Below are 27,327 nucleotides of genomic sequence, written 5' to 3' on the forward strand. Positions count from 1 at the left end.
TGATTGTTGTTATTTATTTATATGCTCCCCGACTCTTGGTGACTTGGGCAGTTTAAAGATTGTTAAAATCATTTGAAAACAACTCAAAAAGATGCCAAGAAAAATGGCAGAAAAAAGAATTTGGGGGGAAATGGAAAGGAAAAAAGGGACACCAGTCATCCTCACTAAAGGCCTGGATGCATCTTCAGGGCCCTTTGAAATAAGGGGCAGGGGAGGGAGGTGTTTCTATCTCAGAGAGAACCCCATTACAGATATTTCAAAAAAAAAAAAAAGGTCTCCCTTGTTGCTATGGCAGCATAGAAGTTATTATTATATATCATGGGTCTTTTAGTTCAAGGTTTCTTATTCTTTGTAATGTCACAATGAGTTGTAAATAATAATTCAGTTGTTTTATTCTAGATCTGTATTGTACTTAGTTATAAGTACAATACAGTTATAAATTATAATAAAAGTTATAAATACATAATAATAGTTCTACTGTGGTTCAGAATAATGCACAACATGTTGTGTGGTAACCTCCATGTTGCTCTATGCAGCATAGATATTACAACACAGTCAATTGGTGAACTGCGGAAGGGACTGAGCAAAACTTTGCAGCTCTCCTTGAAGCCATCATTGATTTACCAAATAAAGGGAGAAGAAAACAATCTTCTGAATTCCCATGGCAGTTGATAAATAAAGAAACAATTAAGTCCCTGCACCAAAAACTATAAAAGGAGCACCCAAAGGTGCTTTTTTCAAGAGGCAACTAGACTTTCTGGTTTTTCTTTGAAGACATTTCACTTCTCATCCAAGAAGCTTCTTCAGCTGCTGAAGAAGCTTCTTGGATGAGAAACAAAACATCTTTCAAAGAAAAACTAGGAAGTCCAGTTGCCTCTTGAAAAAAGCACCTTTGGGACAACCATGACCTGGATGACTGAGAATCTCCATAGATATAAAAGGAGCAGCTGAGGAAGACATGGACTCCGATTCTACCAGTGGATGGGGATAGAGCTGATCTTGATCAGGGAGAGCATTAAACCTCCCTTCTGTGATAAAATGGAAGCGCTATATTCGGTGGCAGTAGTTCATCTGTATACTGAAGGTGGGGATTGGTTTATTTGAACAGGGTTGTATTCCTTCTCAAGAACTATATATGTAACTTTGATGTGCTGGCAAAACTGACCCTTCGCTGAAAGAGATAATTCAGTTCCTTCATTCATATTGGGGTAAATCCAGTCTATTGTGTGTATATGCCATTTTAAAGAACAATTCAGGAATGATAGCTAATACAAAATGAAAATGGCTAGATTACTAAATGAATCCTGGTTTATGATACACATCTCACCCCATTTTAAAACAAGCACTATCCATTGATTACATCTATATGCCACTTTTTGTCCAGCTGTGTGGACGGTTCTTTCTATGCCCATTTTGTCATCACAATAATTCTGAGGTAGACTAGGCTGCAAAGTAGCAGCTGAGCCAAAGCCATCCCAAATGAGCTTCACAGCTGACAGGAATCTCAATCTCCCCATGTTTACTTGAACCTAGAGGCATTCAACTTCTTCTATGCAGAGGACTGTATCTGGACTATGAGTTGTTGTAGCAGTCTAAGAGTTTTGTTCTGCTGATAGAATTAAAACTACCCTTTGATTTATATGTAATTAAAATGTATGTATTCATGCATCTCATTTGGTTGTTATTTTCATGTATATCTCACCTTTCTTATAAGATGCTGAAGATAATGTGCCCAGCGTGACTCTTCATTAAATCCTCATGGCAACAATGCTATGTGGTAAATAGTGAGAGAGAGAGAATCACTGGCTCATATGTATACAAGGGAGAGACATCACAATGTCATGATTTAAAGATATCATTTACATATAATGATATAATGAGCCATTGTGCTGCCATTATGATATCATAGTAACTGGTTAGAGAAACTGCTGCCATTGAGGCCCACAGTTGAATGGAGATAGACATCCATACAGACATATAAATGGACAACCCCCTGTACACACCCACACCCACAGACACACCCACACATTTTTATAGATCAAACACAAGAATGGGGATATAAACCTGAGCCTACCTGTTCTTAAGCTATAGCCACTGTGGGACACTGCTGACTCATTTTACAACAGACCCATTTCAGTTGTCATTTGGGAACCAATGGCTTATTTGATGCCCAAAAGAGACCTTTTAAGTTAATCAGTATTCAATAAGGAGTGATAATATGTGCGCAAGTGGTGGTGGTGGTGGTGGGGTTCATGCACCTTTTTCTTTTTTAATGTTGCGATTTTTTTGTGTTAGAGGTTTTTTTTTTTTTGCCTTTGTTTGGATTTTTTTGGGGAGTTTTGCATTTTGTATTTGAACTTTGCCTTAAATAATATATATGTACTAGCTCTATACCCGTGCTTCGCTACGAAACTATGTAATTGGGCTTAGATTTTGGGGAGGAAAATAAGGGGAAAAATTGTGCCTCTGCCTATCAGCATCCATTGGTATTCAACTGCCTAGCATCTAGTCAGTGTGTGAGAGTTGAGGGCTGTTTGGAAACTGAAATAGTATTTGCTGTGTGAGCAAGGAGACAGCAAGGAGCCTGGACGTGGCTTAGATCAATTGTTCTGTACTAAAGCTGCTTGGTGCTCTGAAACTGAAACTCCTCTCTTTGTGTTTTGCATTTGGAACAGATATTTTTTTTTCAGGTGGGGAAGGGGAGTAGAATTCCTTAGCATCAGAGCGTGATAATAATGATGATGATGATGATGATAATAATAATCAAAATACTAATGCTCTGAGGGTCATTTCGAAAAATCCTTTCTTAGTGAGCACCTAGAGGCCAAGAGGAACATACGTGCCAAATTTCAAGTTTGTAGGCTTTACGGTTCTAGAGATTTTGTGATGATGCGTGAGTGGTATTTCACTTTTATATATATAGGGGTGTGTGTGTGTGTGTGTGTGTGTGTGCTTTTAAGTTTCAAAGCACCATTTCCAATCTATTTTAGTGTATTTTCGGTCTGCTTTGCTTTTATTTTGATGCTTTATATGTAATGCTGTATGTTAATCTTTCATGTTAATCAGCCTACTGAGATTTGAATTTTAAAGCTGGGGTGGTTAGTGCAAGTAGTGACACCGAAATGGTAGTCCACTACATTGATTGATTATGAGCTATATCAGGTACCTGATTTTTAATTGCTAGGGACTACATAGATAACTTTTCTCGATGACAATGTATGCTTAACCTGTTCTTTCAGGTGTTCCAGTTGGCCAGCCTGGAAATAGCAAAGGACCAGTCCGTGGTGCCTCTGGCAGCCAAACAGGGCCTGGACGGCCTCCTGCAGCACTCTGCCAGCCAAAATGTGCAGGGGGCTGTGTGAGGCCCCCCATTTTTGTCCTGGACGACCTCATGCAGCTGCCCATCCCCCATGCCCCATTTGGGATGGCACAGTGTTGCAGGAGGCATCTGTCCATCTTCCCCCTACCCAATCCCGGCCCGTGGAGAATTACAATGCTGATCTGGCCCTTGAAAAAATCCTCTTTCACACCCCTGTTCTATAACATCCACAGACAGAGGTAAGTTAGGCTGAAGAGCAATAACTAGCCACTCTGTAACTTTGATGGGTGGGTGGGGGGCTATACCTGTATGAGAAGGTGAATTTCTGCCCAAATGTGGTGGAATTTGGAACTCCATATTTCCTGAAGCTAAGTATGCTAGTGAAGAGGAATGAAGCCCCCTCCCCCCCACAAAACTGGATAAAGCACTTCAAGATCATTCGATTTCATTTCTCATTATCTTCAGAGTATTTTCTACATGGTAGAAAAGGATAATTGGACTTCAGTTTCACTGAAACTGGAGTGCATCTTCATGTATATAAAGGTGGGAGTCATATAAAGGTGGGAGACCCAGTGAAACCCCATTTTCTCCATAAAGAATAGCAATAGCACTTAGACTTATATACAGCTTCTCAGTGCTTTTTACAACCCTCTCTAAGCAGTTTACAGAGTCAGCCTATTGCCCCCAACAATCTGTGTCCTCATTTTACCCACCTCGGAAGGATGGAAGACTGAGTCAACCTTGAGCCTCAAGAAGCCCAACAAAAGGGGCTTTTTATGACCATGTAAACATTGGTCAGGCTATCTGGGCTGGGTAGGAATAACTAACAGCAATAGCTGAAGGACAACAAGAATTAAAGCCACTGTCCTTCCTAATAATGCTTGCCTTCAGAGTTGGGTATCTTCTCTTAGTATATAAAGATTATCCATCCAGAGGGGTGTGTGTGTGTGCGTGTATGTAGAGAGAGAGAATATCTGGATCTATGCCGAGCAGGTCCCTGTGCAATCTGGGAGCCACACCCAGCACTGAGCTCAGTTCTGTCATCACATCTGCCATTGCCTGTGGGTGGTTTTCGCTGCTTGCAGTATCCTTTCTTTGAGTTGCATGTTCTGCCTCTTAACAGATGAGAAATTGGAGCTAGCAGGCTTTCCCAGAAACAACCGGGTTGTGGGCTGAGCGCTAGCAGATGCTTATTTTCTCCAATGACTCTCATGCTCTGCAGGTGACCAGCGATGTGCTGAGTCAGCATTCGGAATACCGTCAGTCCAGACAAGTGTATCCGCCATCTGTGCTGATATTGCTAGCCAAATAAATATGCCAGCAGAATCATAAGGTGGGAGAGAGATAGCCTCCATCCAACTCTACTTCCCTCGTTCCCTCTTATCAGATTTACAGTAAATAATTCCACAGCTCCAAAACAATTCTGTGTGGCCTATCTGGACCTCTATTTATACTGATCACCTATTCCAAAGTTAAGGAGAATCATGCACACTTCTTTTATTTAATTGCTGTGTGATCTGCAATCATTCACGGATGGAAAAGTTCATCTTTGGGGGGGAAAGTTCAGCTTAGGGGGGGAAAAATCACAAGCTAATTTTTGTAAATCAAATTTCTGTTCAGTGAAGACCCTTAGAGTAGCTAGCAACAGTTGGCATATCCCATGTACTATGGAATTTGTTGCCCTGAATTCCTAATCTTTAAAGGTAAACGTACACTGATGTTGACCACAGATTCGCTTAATGATTACTACAAAAGTTGTAAAATTGATTATGTGATGGCCCACTTAACTTATAACCATAATTACAGGCTCAATAGGCGAGAACCATCTGTAAAGGCACATCAAATATATGTTGGAAATGTGAACTTGAAAGGACATTTTATTATGCTTAGTGGACATGTAAAAAAATTAACCCAAACAGACTTTGATACAGAGGATTTTAAAGATGCATAGTCAATTGAAGCTGGAACTTTTGCTTTAGACTTTATTAGGATCTTAATAGATGTTTATCTATTAAGATCCTAATAAAGTCTAAAGGAAAAAATAGAAAAAAGTCATGGAAAATTTCAATATTTTATGACAGCAGCAAGATTACTATACTGTGTGCACAGAAAGGGAAAGATTCGACATTGTCCTCTATGGACGAATTCTTAGTGAAGTTGACAGATTTTGCAGAAATGGATAAATTGAATTCTTTGATAAGAGAAAAAGCATTATCTACATTTATTGCTAGCTAGAAACCTCATGTGGATCTTTTGCATAAAAATTTTAAGAAATGAAATTGTGACATAGCATTGATGATTAGATAGGACAAATTATAGAAATAAAGGTAATATGTTGTAACTTTAGGGAGAGGAGTCAAAATATATTTGTACTTGTAACTGCTGCGAAGAATATCGGAAGCTATACTTTTTTGTTTCTTTTCTATTTAACTTTTTTCCTTTTCTAGCTCTTTCTTTCTTTCTTTCTTTCTTTCTTTCTTTCTTTCTTTCTTTCTTTCTTTCTTTCTTTCTTTCTTTTTCTATATATATAAGAAATATGGTGCCCTATTCATTTTAGTGTCCTAGATGATTGCCTAATTTACATATATGCCTGTGCCATCCCTTCTGTTTCTGTTCCCACCATAATTTCTATAGATCTGGTTCATTTGTAATATTCCTTCTCCTGTCTCTGTCCTGAAGGCCATCTCTATTCTGAAAAACAGAAGTTTCTCTAATTTGAATGGGTTTAAGTTACACATATTTCTGCCAATCAGAACTTTATAGTATGACAATATAATAATTACATATTGGGACATATTTCTTTTGGATTGTCCCATGTTACAATTGCTAGAATCAGTTCTTTAATGGAGAATGCAGTTTTCTGACTATCATGAGTTTTTGATCTACAAATCCTATCTACAGTATCAATTCCCTTTTAATCCTGGCTTCTCCTGTTTATATAGGGAAAAATCTCTAGCAAAAAAAACAGAATTCTGGGAGTATAATCCTTCTATTATATATATATAATATATATGTATAATAGAAGGAACGTTGTTACAACTTTAAAAGCACTATAATGACGTGGGAAAATACTCGAACAAAGCTGAATACCATATGTATAAATATCAGTGAAAACTTAAGAATATATATATATTCTTATATATATATGTATATATACAGAAGCCTGATGATGGCAGATGAGATTCTGCCGAAATGTTGCTACAACTTTAAAAGCACAACTACAATGACATGGGAAAATACCCGAACAAAGCTGAATACCATACATGTTTTTATATATATATAAAAACATGAGAAGAAGTCCTGGATTCCAGATGATGAATTGCCAATTATAGGGGATGATGGAAGCCATATGTTGGCAATATCTGAGGATCTATAGAGTTACTGCTTCTCTCCTAGAGATTTCTGTACAGACATTTGTTTCTATAGGTAGGACCTATCGAAACCCTCTTGAGCTGGGTTAAACATACCTCAGATCATGTCTAACAGTAGTTCTATGTGGGGGTTGTTCTTTAACCTACTTTCTGCTTCAGTATGAAGAATAATTCATTAGTAGGCATTGAGTCATACTTGGCCCTCAGTAGCTGTTCCAACCTGACCTGAGTGATAATCCACAGCTCTTTCAAGAATATTCCGATGATCTCCTTAATCCAACCACATATTTTATCCATCGGCTCCTATTCTTTTGCCTCTCTCAAACTTGCCACGCATAATTGCTTTTCTAATCCGTCATTCCTTGCTTCCCATCACCAAAGTATGTGACTTTCTGTGTGGTGATGATCACCCCGAGAGAATAGTCAGTATTTCATTAAGACAGATTAGTTGGTTCTTCCTGCAGTCCACAATATTTATTTATTTATTTATTTATTTATTTGATTTGATTTCTGGACTTTCTCAATTGTGCTAATATCAGATATGTAATGTGGGTTCCAGACTGATGAACTGTATTCAAGTATTGATCTAGCAAATGTTTTGTATGCTCTGGTTAGTAGTGTGATATTACCAGAGAAAAAGCTACGTAGGATTAGGTTAACAACTCTTAATGCCTTTTGGCTATGTAGTTGCAGTGGGCTCTAGCACTTAGATCATTAGAGGTGAGTATTCCAAGGTCCTTTACAGAGCTTGGGTCATCAACAAGATCTTGACTATTCAGCTTGTATTTTATTTTCTGATTTTTTTTGCCAATATGTAAGACAGAGCATTTATTTGTTGAGATTTGAAGTTGCCATTTGTTTGACCATTCTGATACATAGTCAAGATCTTTTGTAGGGTAGCAGTATTGTCTGTGGTATTGAACAGCTTTACATCATCAGCGAAAAGAACGCAATTGCTCTTAATATGATCACAGAGGTCATTTATGTAGAGTATGAAGAGAGTTGGTCCTAGAACACTGCCTTGGGGGACACCACTATTGACAGGTACAGAATTTGATAGGACGTTCCCAATTTTGACCATTTGTTGAATATTCTTATAACCATCTCCAGATTCATAATTGGAAGGTATCTATAGGAAGCCTCGACTTACGACTGGTCTCTTAGCAACTGTCCAAAGTTATGACATATCCCCAAAAGGCACTTACCATCCGGTTCCAAAGTTCTGGCAGCTGCCCGCTCTTGCAGTCATGTGACTGCATTTCAAACACACAGCAACCAGGCCATGTTTATGGCCATTTGCAACATCCCAAAATGATGTGCCTAAGATTTATGATATTTTTTGCTGAAAACTGGCATTTACTTCCAGGTCTCAGCAAAAACACCCCATAGCAAACAATGGGATTTGCTTAACGGCTGCAACATTTGCTTTATGACCATAGCATTTGCTTAACAACCATCAGACCAAAAAAGGTTGTAAAATTGCATTGGTCGCATGGATGACCTGCTTTACGACGATCCCAACTTATGGTTATAACAGGCAGGCTCCATTAACAATCACAAGTGTATTTTCTTTCTCTTATTCTTTCTCATTGTTCTGCTTTGATAGCCATGTGTTGGAAGAAATATCCTTCTTGGTTCAGTTCCAAGTGGGGGAAAAGACACTGGATTCATGGAAGTTGCTTGGAAAGAAGGTTTAATAATGGACAGGACCACATGCCTTGGAGCTCCTGAGTGAAAAAGGGAAGAGATGCTGAGAGTCCCTTGGTTTTATACCCTTTGTTGGGCCCCACCTTAGTGTTTCCTGTTCCTGTGTAAGAACTATATCCCATTGGCTGTCAGACTCCCGAGGGCGGGGGTCTTAGCTAACTTTGTAGGCTTTGTCTGGACCACATGGCTTCATCTGAGTGCTGGCTGATGGAATCTTCCCAGGCCAGGTGGTGCGATGGATAGAGGCCTTTGTTATGTAGAATATCCTGGCCCAGGCCTTAATGGCCCTCCCATTAACAAGGGTGGGGGGTGAGCTTCTGCCTCTCTGAGTTTCTACTTCCCTTTTAGGGGAAATATTCTGCCTTTTTAATATTTCCTAGGATATTTCATTTTTCTAGGAGAGGGGTGGGTGCTAACTTTCTACACGTGCATTATCATTAGGGGGAAAAACACTGTTTTCTGAACAGAAAAGTCAAGTTGGCAAAACTTTTCCAAGTATAAAGAAAAGACCAGAAGCTTCATCCTTTTAACAACTGCAAATTAGGCTGATGCAAATTGGTCTGCCTTTATAAAGTGTGGGGGAGGGGGGAGTTGTCAATCATTTGATATTAAAGAGAAGAAGGCTATCTTAATCTTTAATGATTGTGAGGTTGAGATACTTTCGGCAAATACAGCAGACTTATAGCAGCATGACAGTCTGTTACCGAAAATAATGCATCCATTCATTTTCTTGCTTGAATGCTTTGGGTGGTTTGGTCAACATCTGGAAGCCAGCACTGCAAGTCATGGCACCTGCTGCCCTCTAGAGGATACCATTAGCCTCAACACCCTAAGCAGCAGCCTCTGTTTCACTGTTGCTTGCCTTTCAATCAGTGAATATTGCAAGGATCCGATCAGTAAAAGTCACATTCTGTAATACAGAGCATGTGACACCCCCCCCCCCCGATTCCCTGCAAGGAAACAGAAAATGTGATCTGACTTTGCAGCTAGAAGAAAGATGAAAGATGAGAAAATGACGAACCATCATTTTTTAAGAAGGAGGGTGCCTACTTTTTGCTGAACTTGTCACTACGGCAAACCTCCAAGGTACAGTGTTCCATTTCTTAACAAAGGAATTGGACACCAATTGAACCCTTCCCCAATATGCTTTCCATTGCAAATTTAATTTGTAGAGAAGAAGATCTGAGAGAGAAACATGGTTTGGGCCTCTTCTAGCCAAGAAGTTAAGAAGGGAGAGCAAAATCTCACTTTCTTAATCTGAATTAAGTGACCGCTAACTATTACAGAAGGAAATAGTCTTGGATTAAACAGTCCAATATCTAAGCGTCTAAGCCTGAATGATTGGTTAGTGTAGCTTAGTATGTTGTGCAGACACAACCAATGGGAGCAACTGGTTAATTCAGTAAACGATGCCTTGTTAGCCATGGGTTACCATGTTCTGTGAAAATTCAAACTCATCTTGTTCAGCTTTATAGTCTGATGTTGGAAAAATGGCTAAACTCCTGTTCCTTCTGGCTTTCTTAATGACTTTACATCGCACAAGAATCTCCCAATTTTAGCTACAAAAAAGAAGGTGCAAGACAGCTGAAACACTAACTATATCCTTCTTCTCCTGGTTTTTCTCAAGACTTGGATAGTTGTTGCCAAAGTTGGTTCCAAGAAGGTTGATATTGATCTACTAGGCGTAGTTGTGCAAACATGTTCCTCATTCGGTTGGACGTCAAGAAGTACTGCCAAACCCAAATCTGCTCTTTCTGGGGTAATATGACCTCCTTCAACAAAGGCTTCACTTCAGTCCTCAAGTCCAGTTTACTCCTTATTGCAGTGCATCTATCTTTTCTCTTAGCCAGATTATTATTGAGATAAGGCAATACATTATACTCGATTTATGACAGTTCATTTAGTGACTGTTCAAAGTTATAACGGCACTGAAAAAAGTGACTCATGACCATTTTTCACATTCACAACCTTTGTAGCATCGCCATGATCCTATGGTCAAAATTCAGATGCTTGGCAACTGGTTCAAACTTATGATGATTGCTGTGTCCCAGGGTCACCTTTTGCAACCTTTTGACAAGCACAGTCAATGGGGAAGCCAGGTTCCCTTAACAACTGGGGCAAAAAAGGGCATAAAATGGGGCAAAACTCACTTAACAAATGTCTCGCTTAACAGCAGAAATGTTGGGCTCAATTGTGGTCATAAGTAAAGGACTACCTGTACAGCATGCAATAGCCCCTAGACTTATATACAGTTTTATGTTGCTTTACAGCCCTCTCCTAAGCGGTTTACAGAGCCAGCCTATTGCCCCCAACAATTTGGGTCCTTGGTTTACCTTGGAAGGATGGAAGGCTGAGTCAACCTTGAGCTTGGTGAGATTTGAACTACCAAATTGCTGGCAGTTGGCAGTCAACAGAAGTTGCCTGCAGTACTACACTCTAACCACTATGCCACCACGGCTCTTGCAAGGATATTTATTGTTTCCTGGAATTAAATGGAGGGGGAGCAGTAGGGCTGATCATGAATGTCCTCCGAGTAGTTTCATGTTAAATAGAACTTTGTAGGGTTTGTCACTAGGAACTCTTAGAATGCTGACAACTGAATAAGACTCACGTTAAATGAACTTACGGAGCTAAGCTATTGTACTGTAGATGCATCATGCAGACTGACACATCTATGGGACAGATGACAATCCTGGCTAAAAGAGATGAAAGGAGAAGAAGACATCAATAGTACATGAGGTACAGAGATGAAATATTTTTATTAAATATATTGAAATGTTGGAAGGTTCAGGAATGCACTTTCAAGATTCCCATAATGCTACAAGAGATAGAACGGCTTGGAGACCATTCATCCCTAGCATCATCAAGAGTCAGCTGTGAATTGACTTGGCAATTAAGGAGCAAAAAATGTTCAAGGGGAACGTTTTTTAACATTCCCCTTTTTTAATCGGGTGTTCCAAAAAGTGCTTCCCATGTGAGCACACCAGTTCATTCCTGTCCCTCCCAGATACTGTTGCTCAAATGAAGTCCACTTCCTGCAGACATTTGTGCATTTAGAACGACTACCTCCAGGGGAGGAGCCAACAATCCATAGCACAACATTCATGATAAAAGCATACATTCTGAAGAAGAATTTACCTTTTAAGCAACAGTGCTGATGGGTGGGGCATTACTGGAGGGCTTTGTTTTTTTTAAAGATTGAATAGGGCTTTTGTGATTGAGACTTCTGCTTCATCATGAAAGGAAAATGGGGATCTAAACCATTTATTGTGCTTATGGTTTTCAATAACACTTCATCAAGTTTATTTAGAGAAACACGATGACTTTGCCAAGCAACTAAAACTTAAAAGAAAACCAGATGCATACATTCAGGGAATAATTTTTCCCTTTAAGCTTATTAATGTCAGTTTGACTTCCACCATTTTTCAACAGGAATGGGAGAAATGTAGAAGATAAACAAAGATAATGTTTAGTGTGTAAAGTACAATTCCAGGAATAAAAGGCTGACCAACCCAATCATTTTCAAGGAACAGATGAGGTTTCCAAAAAACCCGGGGTGGGATTCTACCAGTTTGCACCTATTCGCTAGAACCGGTTGTTAACATTCTAAGCAGTTCAGAGAACCGGTTCTTAGAAGAAATGACTGGCAGGAAGGAAACATTCTGGTGTTGCTTACAGAAACTGCCTCTCTGCTAACCCTTATTACATTCTTGGCGGTACTAGATTTCCTGTCTCAGGAACTTCTCTGGAGATTTTTTCCCCTCCTTTGCTGGTACTTTGCTTGTGTGGAGTGACCGTTCAAAGTTACAATGGCACTGAAAAAAGTAACTTATGACCATTTTTCACACTTACGACTGTTGCAGCATCCCCACAGTCATGAGAGGCCAGGCGAGGAGATGTGTGCCTCGATGTGAGTGATATTGAGTTGGCCACACCCAGCCAATAATATGACCACCAAGCTATGTCCACCCAGTCACATGACCACCAAGCCACGCCCACAGACCTGGTTGTTAAAATTTTTGAATCCCACCCCTGCCAAACTCTATTTATACTTGGGTTGGTCACACAATCAGCCAGATATTTAGATGAATTTGGCATTTTAATCCATCTGACGAGTTCTCCTCAAGGATGTGAGATAGGCAGATGCTATTTGATGATGTTAAAGATATCATTGCAAGTTGTACGCTGTTCCAAATAAAGTTGCCTTTTGCAGTTGACTGATGGTGATTTTAACAATGGTGCCAATGTTTTGGAATTGTGCCCAAGGCACCCATTACTATTGGTATTATCTTTACTTTCTTTTGCCACAGTCACTCTACTGTTATTTGCAGGTCTTGTATTTTGTGATTTTCTCCAGTTCTTCCTATTCTCTTTTACCATCTCCAGGTACGAATGCAGGGGTCGGCAACCTTAAACACTCAAAGAGCCACAAAGGTCCTAACTGGAATCCCCTCATTCAATTCTGGAGCTGACCAGAGTCTATGGCGGTTCCCTCACCATAGAGTCTCCTCCTAGCACAGCGTCCTTTTTCCCCTACCTGTCCTAACCAAAAGCCCTATCAATTGTGGAGACGACCGGCAACAGGGAGCTGCAGCAGAGGGATGAAAGAGTCACATGTGGCTCCAGATCCACAGATTGCTGACCCCTGTACTAGTAGAATGTGGTAGCTCACGAGGTTAGAACACTGGGCTGATGGTCACAGCCTTGCATTTGAGACCCGTTGTCCCAAAGTGGGGCAAGCTCCCATCACACGCTCCAGCTCCTGTTGACCCAGCGGTTCAAAAGTGGGTGACCGCAAGTACATAAACAGGTACCACTTTGGGTGGGCAACTTCATGGGGATGCAAAAGGACCCCCCAACTTGATGTCCTCCAGGCAACAGTGATGTCACCAGCAAATCCTTTCACCACAGAAACACTTCAGTATGCCTCAAATTCAGGTAAAACCCTGGAAGCTGATGATTATCTGTTGACTAAAAATGCATTTCTTTCCAGAGGGACTGGCCCCATTAGTGTTGACTGATAAGTTCCTCTCCCCCTGGAAACAGGAGATAGACCACAACCTGGGCTCTTATGGGCTCTCCCCGGTATTCTTAATATCCCTAGGCTTTGACCAAACTAAGCAAGTAGTTATTAATAGAATAAAAGACATGGAGTTCCAGTAAATAACCGTATAATTTTTTAATCACCTTTTCATCAGTACCTGTCAAAATCTTATCTAAATCAGTCAATTTATCATAATATGGTTATACGGTTATTTACTGGAAATTAAACTAGAGGAAGAACAAGTTAAAGAAACTATGATTGCTTGGGGGAAGAATTTTGGATATGGGATTGATTTAGAGAAATGGCAAAAATTGTGGTCTCAAAATTATAAAATGACAATGTCAACAGCTTATAAAGGAAATTTGTATAAGATGTTTTACAGGTGGCACTTTTCCCTGACAAGAATAGCAAGAATGTTCAAGAATAAATCTGAAAAATGCTGGAAATGTCATCAGATACCTGGCTCATATTACCATATGTGGTGGACTTGTGAGGATGCTAGAAAATACTGGACTAAAATTCGCATGTGGTTGGAAAAAATGACAAAGAAACACATAGACTTGAAACCAGAGATCTTTTTATTGGGAATCTTACCTGATACGTATAGTAAAGATTTGGAATACCTGATTGTAAATGTATTAACAGTGGCTAGGATTGTATTTGCTAAAAACTGGAAAAATGAGAAAATACCATTGCAGGAAGAAATTATTAAGAAAATATTGGAATGTGCTAAAATGAGTAGATTGACATTTGAAATTAGAGAACAAGAGGATAAACAATTCTATAAAATTTGGGACCTTTTCTATCAATGGTTGGATGATAAAATACAATAATAGAATATTTAGAATTTTAGATAATAATGAATATATAAAAATATATTTTTTCTTTTCCTTTTTATTTGATATCATATTTATAAAATGTTTTCAGGATAGATTTGGTATGATTATATGATTTGTTATAAAATAAACTAAGTAAATTATAGTTATCTCGCAAAGTATGAATGAATAAAATTATAGTCAAATGATTGTTTAATAGTGATACTAGGGTATATAATTTCTGATTGATAATATGAGTTATTATGTAACGTAACTGTAATTGAGACTACGAAATGGATGCACAAAAACTGGTAAACCAACCGACACACTGTTTGTATATTTATGAAAGAAAGCTGGATGTTTTTATGTTTTGTTTGTTTTGTTTGTCTTTAAAAACTAATAAAATTGTTTCCAAAAAAAAAAGACATGGAGTTCCATTTAGAACTAAATGGAATGCCTCTCCACAGTAGGAACAGAATTAAACAGGGTGTGCGGGAACCAGCACAATATTTAAAGGACCTGATCTTCCTGAAACATAGATTAGCATTCTTCAGAGCCAGATTTAACATCCTCCCCTCAGCACTCCTCCAGGGCAGGTATAAGAAGACCCCAATAGCGGAATGAATATGTATATGTGGTAAAAGAGAAGTCAAAGATATCACAAGTTTTATTGTACTGTGAGTTATACAGAGTTTATAGGTCAATGTATATTCTCCCCTTATTAGAGAGATTACCAGGGAGGGTAGACAATTTTTATGTAGACTATCTCCTCCGGGATTCAAACCCGGCTGTCACGCATGCAGTGACAAAATTCTGTGCTGCCGCAATGACCACAAGGAGAAATTCAGTTACAGAACTATAGATGTCAACTTGCGCCATTTTTTTGTAGATATCTCATACAATTTTTAGAGACATTAAATTTACACACATACTTATCTGGTTTCCAATCATGTAAACAAGGGCATGATCTAAACTGTTTGAGACCAGGGATTTTATTACCATGGATGTTATTATCCACTATTATTATTAGTACTATATTTTAATACTATTGTAAATAGTGATGATTATTGTCTATTGCTGGTCTATGACTGTAATAAAGTACTATTCTATTCTTCAATGCTTCCGACATGGAAGTATTAGTATCTCCAGGTACTGCAAGTTCATTATCCATGCTTTTTGGTCTTTCTTATCAACAATTATTAAGACTGGGGTGTTATGTGGCAAGTGTTTCTTTGTTTGGATTCCAAAGTCACAGAGCATTTTAGCTTCTTCATATTCCATGACTTTATCTTTTTTGTGGTCTCACCAGCTCATTTCATATTCCGATGCACTATTGTTGCTACTTTGTCATGCCACTGTTTGTAGTCAGTCTTGAAATAGTTAACTTGGTAGTCCACTGTTTCTCCAACTTTTTGCAGAAATGGCATTTGCTGTCTATAGCTGTCTTCTCAATCTTGGCTTTCTGTGCATTTGTTCTTAAGGCTTAGTCTTGTGCAGCCACAATTAGCTTTCTCCATTTTTCCATTTCTTAGCCATTGCTAAGTCTTGTTGTTATCTACTTTGCCTGCTAGATTTTTTTCCCTATACTGGGCATGTAATGACTTCAGCTTTCCGTGTTTCTTTTCTTTTCTTCATTTGTTCTTTTTGTAACCCAGTTTGGTCTCTTCAGTATTCAATAAGCCTCTAAGGTGGACTAGCTTCAGTGCATCTTCTTTAATCTCCTTCAGATATTTTTTCAATGCCCTTTTTCCTTCTTTAAATGTCTGGTCTACTTGTAACATTCCATGCCCAGCAATGCTCCATGGTAAGTCAAATTTGTGAGGATGAAAGGCATGATTCATTGTCGTTATTCTTCTGCTCTTCCTAGCCATGGCTTTTAGTTCTGCTTAAATCCACTCCACTATTCCAGCGGTGTATATAAAGCCTGGAATAATCTTAATTGCGTTGATGAGTTTGGGCTTTAAGATCTTCTTCACTTTCATGATGTATTCACTTCTAATTTCTTTGACTTCAGTGTATTTGGAATTGTCAGCTTGAAGGGTGCCTAGATATTTGTAGTGAACCTCTTCATCCAGAGGTTCTCCTGATGTTATTTCCATATTCCACCCTGCGTCAGGGGTGGGATTCAACTGGTGTAACAACCGTTTTGGTGAGCGCACGCTTCACATTTGAAAACCGCCCATTTTCGACTCTAAAACTTACCTTCTGCTTCAGCCTCGGTGAGGGAAACAGCTGAGGCGTGGCAATCTGCTGTGCCACATGAATCAGCTGGGCTGCAAAACACAGAAATATAGGACAGACAAGGGCAGGAGTGGATGGGTGGGACCAACTAATCGCCAGAACTACTGGTTCGTCCGAACCGGCTGAAACCCACCCCGCATAGGGCATCTTGATTCTTTCAGTTTTCATTACTTTATCATATTGATGGTAAAGGTGATTTATTTATCCAATCCAAACTTCCCTGCAATACCTTGGCTGTATATACAGACAGCGTTGAGCAGCGATTCCATTTCAGGCGATATTTTTTCCAAATAGCGAAATTGTATATGTAATTGTATATGCATCTGGCCCACAGGCCGGGAGTTTGACAGCCCTGTTCTAGAGCTTCCTTTCATTATCCAGACCAATAGAGCAGCCTTCTCTAACCTGCCACTTTCCAATATGCCACAATTGCAACTCCTGCTGCCTAGGGACTGCAGGACCACCAACAGGTTAGGAAAAGTTGCAGTGACTAGCCAGGTCTACCAAGCAAGACAAACTTGGCTTCTTATCCTTTCCTAGTTGTAAAAGAAAGAAAGAAATGGCTCAGGGAAAATACCCTCAGGCCGAAAGTAATGACACTCCAGCTGGTCTTTGGTCCAAGAATATAAGTAATTTCTGCTAGAATGAGACTTGACACCTGCATACAAACCCCACTTTTATGTCATCTTACATAAAATGATCTCCCAATCTGATATTCTTTATCTGTGCTGGACATTTATTTCTATTATTACCAACCAACATGGTCAAAGACTGTGGTAGCAAGGCGATGATTGGAACTGAAACACTGCACAACATGCTGTAGCACATCTGGACAGCAAAACTGCAGTAGTTTTGCAGGAAGAAGAGCAAAGAGGTGCAGAATGTGTAAAATCTGCTCCCCTGGGATTTTTGCAATCTCAGCATAGTAGCCCAGGTCTGGCATCAATCAGTTTGGTGAAGGCTGTCATGTAGACTCCAGTAAAAGATTTGTCATTTCCTCCTCCCTCTCTCTCTCTCTCTCTCTCTCTCTCTCTCTCTCTCTCTCTCTCTCTCTCTCTCTCTCTCTCTGTCTCTTTTTGCCCACTAGAAGGCAATAAAGAGCCATTGACTGACTAACAGGTTACATTGTGAAGCCCAAGACGCTTCATTGCCTTTCCTTGTCCCACAAGGAGACAAGGATTGTCCTGTTCAGACAAAGGTCCAACACTTTACCTTCCCGCTGAAAATAAGTGTGTAGAAGTATGAGATTTCCCACCTCCTCTCTTTGGGCAAAGTAGGATTAAGGGCAAAGCAGTTTCCCTAAGATGGCACGGGAAGGGTAAGAGGAGGTAAACTTCGATGGAGCTGCTGGCTGCTCCTGTGTAGCCCTTTCGCCCATTCCAAAGCAAAGTCAAATGCCACGTTGTGTATATTTGTGTATAAAGGGTAAGCAAACACGCACTGTTGTGTTGCAGGTACTGCAAAATAAAACCTGCTCTTGGGCAAGGCTGGAGATGGGTTGCGTGTCTTGTCCTCACTGTTTTCTTATGCAAGTAGGGGGCCAAACACCCCCTGCTTCCCAGAAAGGCTGAAACTGTCCTTACGCTCTGTCCACCAGGACATCACACATTTCCCCACAACCATCTGTTCTTGCATGACAAGCATCAGGACAGAAGTCGATAAGCAAACTTTCCTTTGAGATTAAAACTTAATAGAAATGAGCTGAAACTTTACAGCAATGAGCTGTAGCAACATGAAACATTGTCATTATGGTAAATTAAAAAAATTACCATAGAGGTAATTAATTATCAAGAGGGGGCTGATATGGAGATGCTGTTCCTCCATAGCAGATCTGGCCTTTGGAACAGCCTCCCACCTGAAATCAAACTTGGCCCCTCCTTTATCGTGCTGAAAATGAATAACAGAGTTGGAATGGACCTTGAAGATCTTCTAGTCCAACCCCCTGCTTAGGCAGGAAACCCTATACCATTTCAGACAAATGATTGTCTAATCTCTTCTTTAAAACTTCCAGTGTTGGAGCATTCACAACTTCTGGAGGCAAGTTGTTCCATTGGTTAATTGTTTTGTCAGGAAATTTCTGAATCAGATAACATAGTGCGAGCCATGGCTTGTAACGTTTGCCCTCTTCGTTCTACAAATGAATTATGTTGTGGTCTGTAAGGTGCAGAACATTTATGCTCGACACCAGCCAATTTTAGCATCGTTTGGAATCTATTGTTAACAAACTCAGTCCCATTATCAGTAGCTAAAGTAATTACTTTACTGCTCATTTTGCTCTCAGCAAATCTTAGCCAGTTAAAGAAATGTTGGAATGTTTCTGTTTTGTTTTTCATGAGATAGCAGAAACCGTACCTTGAGTAATGGTCCATTATACTCAAAACATAGCAGGCACCTCCCAAACTGGGTTTCTTAGGACCAATTATGTCAGCAAAAACAACCTCTAAAGGTTCTTTGGTCTTAAACCCATTAAGTCTGTTTGCTGGAGTAACCTTGCTTTTCTCTTGGCTACAAGCATTACAGTTGAAATACTTGCTACAGGGTTTTAATTTTGCTCCTTCTGACAATTCAACAGTTTGTTTGAGCATTTTGAAATTAATGTGCCCCAGACATCTATGCAGTAAATGTATACATTCGTCATGTGGTTTAACATTGTTATAAACCGAGTTAGCCATCTTCAACTGGCCATCATATATCACATATAAATAATTTTATAAATTAGCAGTAACACTTTTACCCTCTTTCTCTATTATACAGTTATCTCCCTTAAAGGTTACTACATATCCAAGATTAACTAAAACCCTTACTGATAACAAATTAAATTTCAGTTTAGGTACATATAACATAGTTAAATGCTCGTTTATACAAGAACAATATGCAGTACCTTCACCAGACGCTTTCATCTTCCATCCATTTGCCAATGATACATGTTGCTTACTCGTAGACATCTTTACAAACCTCTCTCTATCTTTAGTAATGCACTGCGATGCTCCACTATCAACAACCCACAAATCATGGTTTACAGTTGAATTGCTAGACATAGCTAAACTAACATTCTTCTTAGCCTTCTGGTGATTACCAGTATTCTGTTGTTTTCCCTTCTTACAGAATCTAGCTATATGTCTCCTAGCCCCACAAGAAAAACATTTCCTAACAGTATAGGCAGTTGAAGACAAATCCTCTTCTTGTGGTTGTTTCTTCCTCAGTTGGTCCCTATCCAGCCGTCTTCTTGCCTCTTCTAACAACCTTCCGGTTAGGTCAGTCAATGTCAGTTCATCTCTGGTCAGGACTTCTAGTGAAGATACATAATCATCATAACTTTCATCCAATGAGGAAAGAATGATGTAAACCTGATGCATCTCTGAAAATATCAGTTCCTTTTCATTTAGCTCTTGAAAAGTTCTTTTCATGAAGTTTAAATAAGCTAACATATCTCCACCTTTCAGAAGACGTGCTCTAAACAGTATATGTGTAAGATATATGTGTGCACCTACACTGTCACGAACATAAATCCTCTTCAAATTCTCCCAACACTTAGCAGCAGACTCTTCTCCACGAATATGGACTAGCTGCTGGTCACTCAGTGTTAGTCCAATTATACAAAGAGCTCGTTCGTTGTTCTGTTTAAAGTCAGCGAGCTTCTTGGCATTGTCCTCATTTTCTGGATCCCAAGCATTTACATCCAGTGGATTCTGAACTGCATTCCATAACCCTTCTCTACGCAGAAGTAGACTGCACTTCATAGACCAGGAAACATAGTTTGTTCCATCCAACCGGGTTATCAGTGATAGACTTGTTGAAGGGTCTTGTGCTATCTTTACCAGAATAGTAACCCACAATTAAACAGTAAACAGCTGTCTGTATAAGGTACTGTGTATTCACACTAACTCTCAGTTATCTGAGCCTGGTATGACCTGGGCCCAAAACCAGTGTTGAGGTAATTCCCCATTAGGAGAATGAGCGCACACAGGGAGACGTAGTGAGAATGAAGAATAACACACAAACAGCACACAGCTACACTGTATAGTAAAATGTAGGTTTTTACTTTCAGTAAAATGGTTAAGCAAAGTTCAACAAAGCAGTCCAAGTCATTCACAGTTAAAGCAGTCAGTTTTCAGTCCAAGGATAATCCAAATAACAAAGTCCAGTATCAAAAACAGTTCAGTAACAGACTTACATCAAAACCAAGAACTATGATCAGTAACAGTCAATAAGGAACAGCATCACTCTCAGCAACAGGACAGGATCAATACTAAACAATCCAGGTTTCTGGCTCCATCTTATGGCCGTTTAAGGAACCACACCCAAGTACAATTTTAGCATTCCCTCAAAGAGACAGTATTAAAATGTCTATCCTGGTTTATATATTTTCCAACCCAACTATTAGGTGACTTACATTCCTAACAAAGGTGAATACAAGAAAAACCCCTTTTCTGTTTCATTGCTTTACTATCAAGCATGGAAGCTACGTTCCTGATGATTGCCAGGCTGGGTAACTTAACACAGGCTATTTGTTTGAATCCAGAATAAATCACTTCTGCTTCAGCTTCCCACTCAATCAGATCTTCCTTGAGGCTGCCCTCCAAACTTGGAGGAGATAAGTGTGCATTTTCTTGCACACTTATCAGGTTAATTTGCCTACTCAGAATTACATTTTTTTTAAAAATGACACTACTTTGCCACATTACTGACCTGGCACTAAGCAACAGCATTGTGCGATCTAATAGATCTCCATGAGAAGAATTGGGAATCTATGAACTGGGTGATTAATCTGAAAGAGGACATGCTCAGTGTAGTTTCAAGGATTTTCTCCTTTGGGGGCATTTGTGTAGTATTTTTTCTAAAAGAGAGGGGAACAAATCAATGCACAACTGCTATTTAGATATCCTACTGGATTTTGTTAAATTGTGAATAAAATCATATCTGGACTACTCTATATTGTGGTTACCACACTATAAAAAGATGTTAAGACTCTAGAAAAAGTGCAGAGAAGAGCAACCAGGATGATTAGGGGACTGGAGGCTAAAACATACAATGAACGGTTGCAGGAACTGGGCATGGCTAGTCTAGTCCAGGGGAGACATGATAGCAGTCTTCCAATATTTGAGGGGCTGCCACAGAGAGGAAGGGGTCTAGCTATTTTCTAAAGCACCTGTAGGCCAGACAAGGAATAATGGATGGAAACTGACCTGGAAATAAGGAGAAATTTTCTGACAGTGAGAACAATCAACCAATGGAACAGCTTGCCTTCGGAGGTTGTGGGAGCTTCATCATTGGAGGCTTTCAAGAAGAGATTGGACTGCCATTTGTCAGAAATGGTGTGGGGTCTCCTGCTTAGGTGGGGGGTTGGACTAGATGACAAGGTCCCTACCAACTCCGTTAATCTGTCAATATTTATTAGCTAACAAGATTTAATTAACATTTAACATTTATAGTCAGTAAGTTTTATATTAATAAGTTAAGATATTTAAAGAAAGGTTATCTAGACAGTATCTGGTTCCTCCCTATGACTGAATTAGTGTTGCACGTTGAAGTATTTTCATTTGTGTGCGTATGAACATTCCCAAATGCAGGTTTCAAACTGAGCAAGTGTTTGTTAGTAGATTTCTTAAGTGTAATAGAAAGACATTTATGTATAGAAAATTCATCCACAAAGGGTAGAACAAGCCTAACACTTAGCTAGATCCCACCTGGAGGAGATTTAAAGAGAAGGTATTGTTTGTTTCTTTGTGCATGCCTGCTTGTGAAAAAGAGCAAAAGGAACCTGGCTTGAGAATAGCAATCTCTTAGCAAAAGAGTAGGCAGACCGATAGACAAAGTAACGGGGCACGGAGGAAATACTGGTTTCTCTTCCATTGTTCCCTGGTGAACAGGAAGTCATGACATGCTGGATTTCAGCGCCATTAGATTTGGATCACTAACAGTTCGTTCGCACCATAAGCAGGACCACAAGCTAGCCACCCACATTTCATTTTAATTCTATTTTGCAAATTCAGTCCACATGCTTAGTTTACGGCTGATTATGATATGTGAAACCTCGCAGTTGGATTAAGTAAATCATGCTTCAGTTATTTAGTGGAAGCATGTCGTGCAAACACAGCCTGTATGAATCCTGTAATGGAGGTTTGGCAGATTGGGTTGTTTTTTTTGAAAAACTTATATCACAACCTGATGTGAGCTGGAACTTAAAAAAATTACTTCCTTGTCTCAATGCACATCGGATTACATTTTTTATTTTTCACCGTTTCCCTGCCTTGTGGTGCAATTAATGGGGGGAAAGGGAATACAGATAGTCCTTGACTTACAACCACAATTGAGCCCCAAATTTATGTTGCTATGTGAGACAGTTGTTAAGTGAGTTTTGCCCCATTTTGCAACCTTTCTTGCTACAGTTGTGAAATGGATCACTGCAGTTGTTCAGTTAGTAACCTGGTTGTTAAGTGAATCTGGGTTCTTCATTGACTCTGCTTGTCCAAAGGTCACAAAAGGGAATCAATCACATTATCACAGCACGCACTGCCAGCTGTCATAAATATGAACCGGTTGCCAAGCATTCTGAATTTTGACCACATGATCATGGGGATTCTGCAAGGGTTGTAAGTGTGAAAAAATGGTCATCGGTCACTTTTTGTCAGTGCCGTTGTAACTTCAAATGGTCACTAAGCAAATGGTTGTAAATTGAGGACTATCTGTAGTTAGAAAACATGTGAGACATGAACCTCCAGAAACATTTACTCCTTGCATCATTCATTCTGCTGATCACCAGGGGGCATTAAGAGTAGATAACACATATGCTTACACATTAAAATGAAGGAAAAAGAAGAATCTTACTACTCAATTTGGCATAGATGGTACGAATGGGTAGAAAATAGAGATAAGGAATGAAAAGCGAGGATTACATAGAAGAAACCTTAAGAGAATGATATATAAAGATGTATACATAGAATAGACAAAGATAGAGATTAATAACAAACATAAGTAAAGATAATTATTGGTGATATAAATGAATAGATGATAGAAAATATATGATAAAACTGTATGTCAATGCAAAATACTGTCAAAAATGTAAATACGATTTGTACTGGTGGAAAATAATAAAAGTTATTATTAAAAAAAGAGTAGATAACACAGTTCTCAGAGATGGAAACTTTCTATTGGAATATGTAACTTTTTAAGATAAACTGTACCTGTCCTTTCAGACCTTAAGCACCTGTCCCTGGGCTTCCTTTAATTAGCTTTGTTTGACTTGCACACAGATGCTTTTCTAAATATGTACTCAGTGGATGTACTAGGGTTATCTCAATATTTTCCCTCTAAGATACCAAGATCTTTTCTCTTCTTTCACTGACCGATTGCAAATTACATCTGTCCTTCCCTCTGAAACACCGAGGCCATTTTTCTACCACCATCTCAGTGAAAGTAAACCCAGGACAGGTTGACAGCAGAAGGGTTTCCAACCTCCATCCTTCAAATGCAATTTGAAGGACACCTGTGCTTACCCTCATTGTCACCAACTCTGCAAAACTGAGGACAAAGAGCATTTGGGGAAGGTCTAGTGAATCCTGCAGTGGGCAAGGGGTTGGATTGGATGACTTTCTAGGTCCCCATCCGTGATTCTGTGGTTCTATGATTCTTCTGCGTGAACTGAGAACTCATGCACTAACTGAGAACTAATATAAAGAAGTCCTTCAATCCATCAGTCTGTCTGTCTTGATGATGATGATGACTCTTGGTGATTCTATGGATCAGATCTCTTTACGTCTTCTGATTTTGCACTGCTTCTTTGAGTTTTTCTGTGCTTTGGCTGGTGTTCAGCCACTGTGTTCTTGGGAGGCCTAGTTTCCCTTTTACTGCAAACTTATCTCAACATAATTGCTTTCTCCACTGAATTCCTCCTCATGATATGGCCAAAATAAGTGAGTTTGTTTGAACCTACAGCCAATCAATTTAATTGGGCAATGTTGTCTTTAGTATTCTGTGAGGGTGTGTGAATAGTATTTTCCTCTTTGAGCCAGATACTCACTTTCTTATGCATTTTGCCACAATTTTTTTCTTTTTTTGTTGTTGGTTGCAATGTATCAATGGAACATTCCCAATTTGGCTTCCATTAAGTATTCTCTTCCCAAGACCCAAATCTCAAGCTCATTCCCGTGCATGAAAGTACTGGTGGATCTGTGGCAGTGGTGGGATTCAAATTTTTTCACTATCGGTTCTGTGGGCATGGCTTGGTGGGCGTGGCAGGGGAAGGATACTGTAAAATCTCCAGTCAGAGGTGGTATTTGCCAGTTCTCTGAACTACTCGAAATTTCCACTACTGGTTCTCTGAAACTGGTCAAAACCTGCTGAATACCACCTATGATCTGTGGCCGTTCCCAGATTCTGCAATCAATTCTCAGCAGGCCAAACAGTCCTTTCAGACCAATCAACTCAGTTCCCTTTTGGAAAAAGGGATGTGAACAGGGGTGGGATTCAAAATTTTTAACAACCAGTTCTGTGGGCGTGGCTTAGGTGGTGGGCGTGGCTTGGTGGTCATGTGACTGGGTGAACATAGCTTGGTGGTCATATTATTGGCTGGGTGTGGCCAACTCAATATCACTCACATTATGGCAGGCATCTCCTCGCCTGGCCTCTCATGACTGTGGGGATGCTGCAACAGTTGTAAGTGTGAAAAATGGTCATAAGTCACTTTTTTCAGTGCCATTGTAACTTTGAATGGTCACTCCACACAAGCAAAGTACCAGCAAAGGAGGGAAAAAAAACTCCAGAGAAGTTCCTGAGACAGGAAGTCCAGTCCTGCCAAGAATGTAATAAGGGTTAACGGAGAAGCAGTTTCTGTAAGCAACACCAGAATGTTTCCTTCCTGCCTTCCTTACAGGATTAGGCCAGTAATTTCTTCTAACAACCGGTTCTCTGAACTGTTTAGAATGTTAACAACCAGTTCTAGCAAATAGGTGAGAACTGGTAGAATCCCACCCCTGAGTGTGAGAAATCTCACCCCACAGAGTCTCTCCTCTCTGTGCCTTTCTCATCTGGTAAGACGATCAGGCCTGAGGTTTTAATCCAGTCAAAACCCTCATTTTCCTCACTACCTATCTTTAGAACAGGGGTCCCCAAACATGGCAACTTTAAGACTTGTGGACTTCAACTCCCAGAATAGCTGGCTGGAGAATTCTGGGAGTTGAAGTCCACAAGCCTTAAAGTTGCCAAGTTTGGAGACCTCTGCTTCAGAATTAAAAGCTCTGGATCTTTGCTCCCAACCTGTGTTCAGACACATACAAGGACATGAGGGGGCCCTGTGGGCACTTTATCCAAGGCCCCTGTTTATTTTTACCTCTGAGGCCAAGCCCTCTTGCTCCAGCCTGAAGGTCCCTGCCCTCAGGTGTTGCCATGGTGCTTGGATGCAGGGCAGAGGTCCTTCCCTGGCGGAAGGGACAGGCAGCTATTTCAGGCAGTATGGACCTTGCCCTCTCTCTGAGAGTGCCAGAATATGACATAATACATGGCAGTGAGATTCGACTTCTGAGATATTGAAGTCCATTGTCAGGTATCTCTAAGCTGTCTCAGCATTAACAGAAAGGGAGGGGGGATCCATCCGGTGAAGTCCTCAAGGTTGAGTGACAGCGATGGCTTCCTGCCAACAAAATCCTTGTGCAAATATTCTTCTTAAATGCTGTGTGGGAAACATAATTGACCAACCTCTGGGCTTGGCCCAAACAGGGTTAGGATGCCAAGTGTTGCATTCAAGAAAATTATTAGTAGGGCTGGATGGAATTATTTGAAATTAATCCAGTCAGGAATGGTATGGCTCTGTCAATAATGAACTTTTCTTAAAGATGTGGATGTTGCTCCTGTTTCCTTGGCACTGATTTTCTCTAGGTGTTATGCTTTGGTGATACTTTGGGATTGTGTTTCTAAGGCTTTTAGTTTAATTCTGACACTACAGTGTCTGCTCCAGTGGTGGGATTCAAATTTTTTTTACTACCGGTTCTGTGGGCGTGGTATGGCTTGGTGGGTGTGGCTTGGTGGGCGTGGCAGGGGAAGGATACTGTAAAATCTCCATTCCCTCTCCACTCCTGAGGGAAGGTTACTGCAAAATCCCCATTCCCTCCCCCATCCCACTAACCTGCTTTCCAGCTCCGTTCTCCTGTGCAGGGCAACAAAAGAAGACCCAGCCGATCAGCTGGGACTCGGGAGGCAGAGAATAGATGGAAGTGGGGACAGCCAGAGGTGGTATTTGCCGGTTCCTGAGACTACTCAAAATTTCCACTACCGGTTCTCCAGAACTGGTCAGAACCAGCTGAATCCCACCTCTGGTCTGCTCCCTACATTAGCTTTCCTTCACTGACTTAGTGGCCTACAAATACACTAAATCACAATTCCCAGAATTCATGGGCATTCAAAATCAGCCAATAGTGATCTAATGAGGAGAATAATCTCCTCCTTCTCTCTCCTTCTTTTCTCCACCCCCCCACCTCCTCCTCCTCCTCCCTTACTGTACTTCATAAGATATCTGTCTGCTGCAGCAGTATACAGTCAGAATCTATCTCTATCAATCATCTCTCCCTCTCCCTCCCTCCCTCCCCCTCTCTCACACACTATCCATATATGCATACATCTATATGTACATATATGTATGCATCCCATGGTTTAAATTGTAAGCTTTTTCCTCTGGCCTTTCCAATTTAATGGTTAATTGGATAGTTTCCTTGCTAATCTGGGAACTGTTAGCATTGGATTCATTCCTAATGCCATCTCCTTTTCCAATTTCTCTCTCCCCTCCTGCCACTTTCTGTCATGGGTGGCTGGGGACCATTGTGCTTCTAGAGTTTCCTT

The sequence above is a fragment of the Notechis scutatus genome, chromosome 2 (assembly GCF_049901735.1).
Source record: "Notechis scutatus isolate UNSWTSFEM ecotype Mainland chromosome 2, rNotScu1.2, whole genome shotgun sequence".
NCBI classification, from domain to species: domain Eukaryota; kingdom Metazoa; phylum Chordata; class Lepidosauria; order Squamata; family Elapidae; genus Notechis; species Notechis scutatus.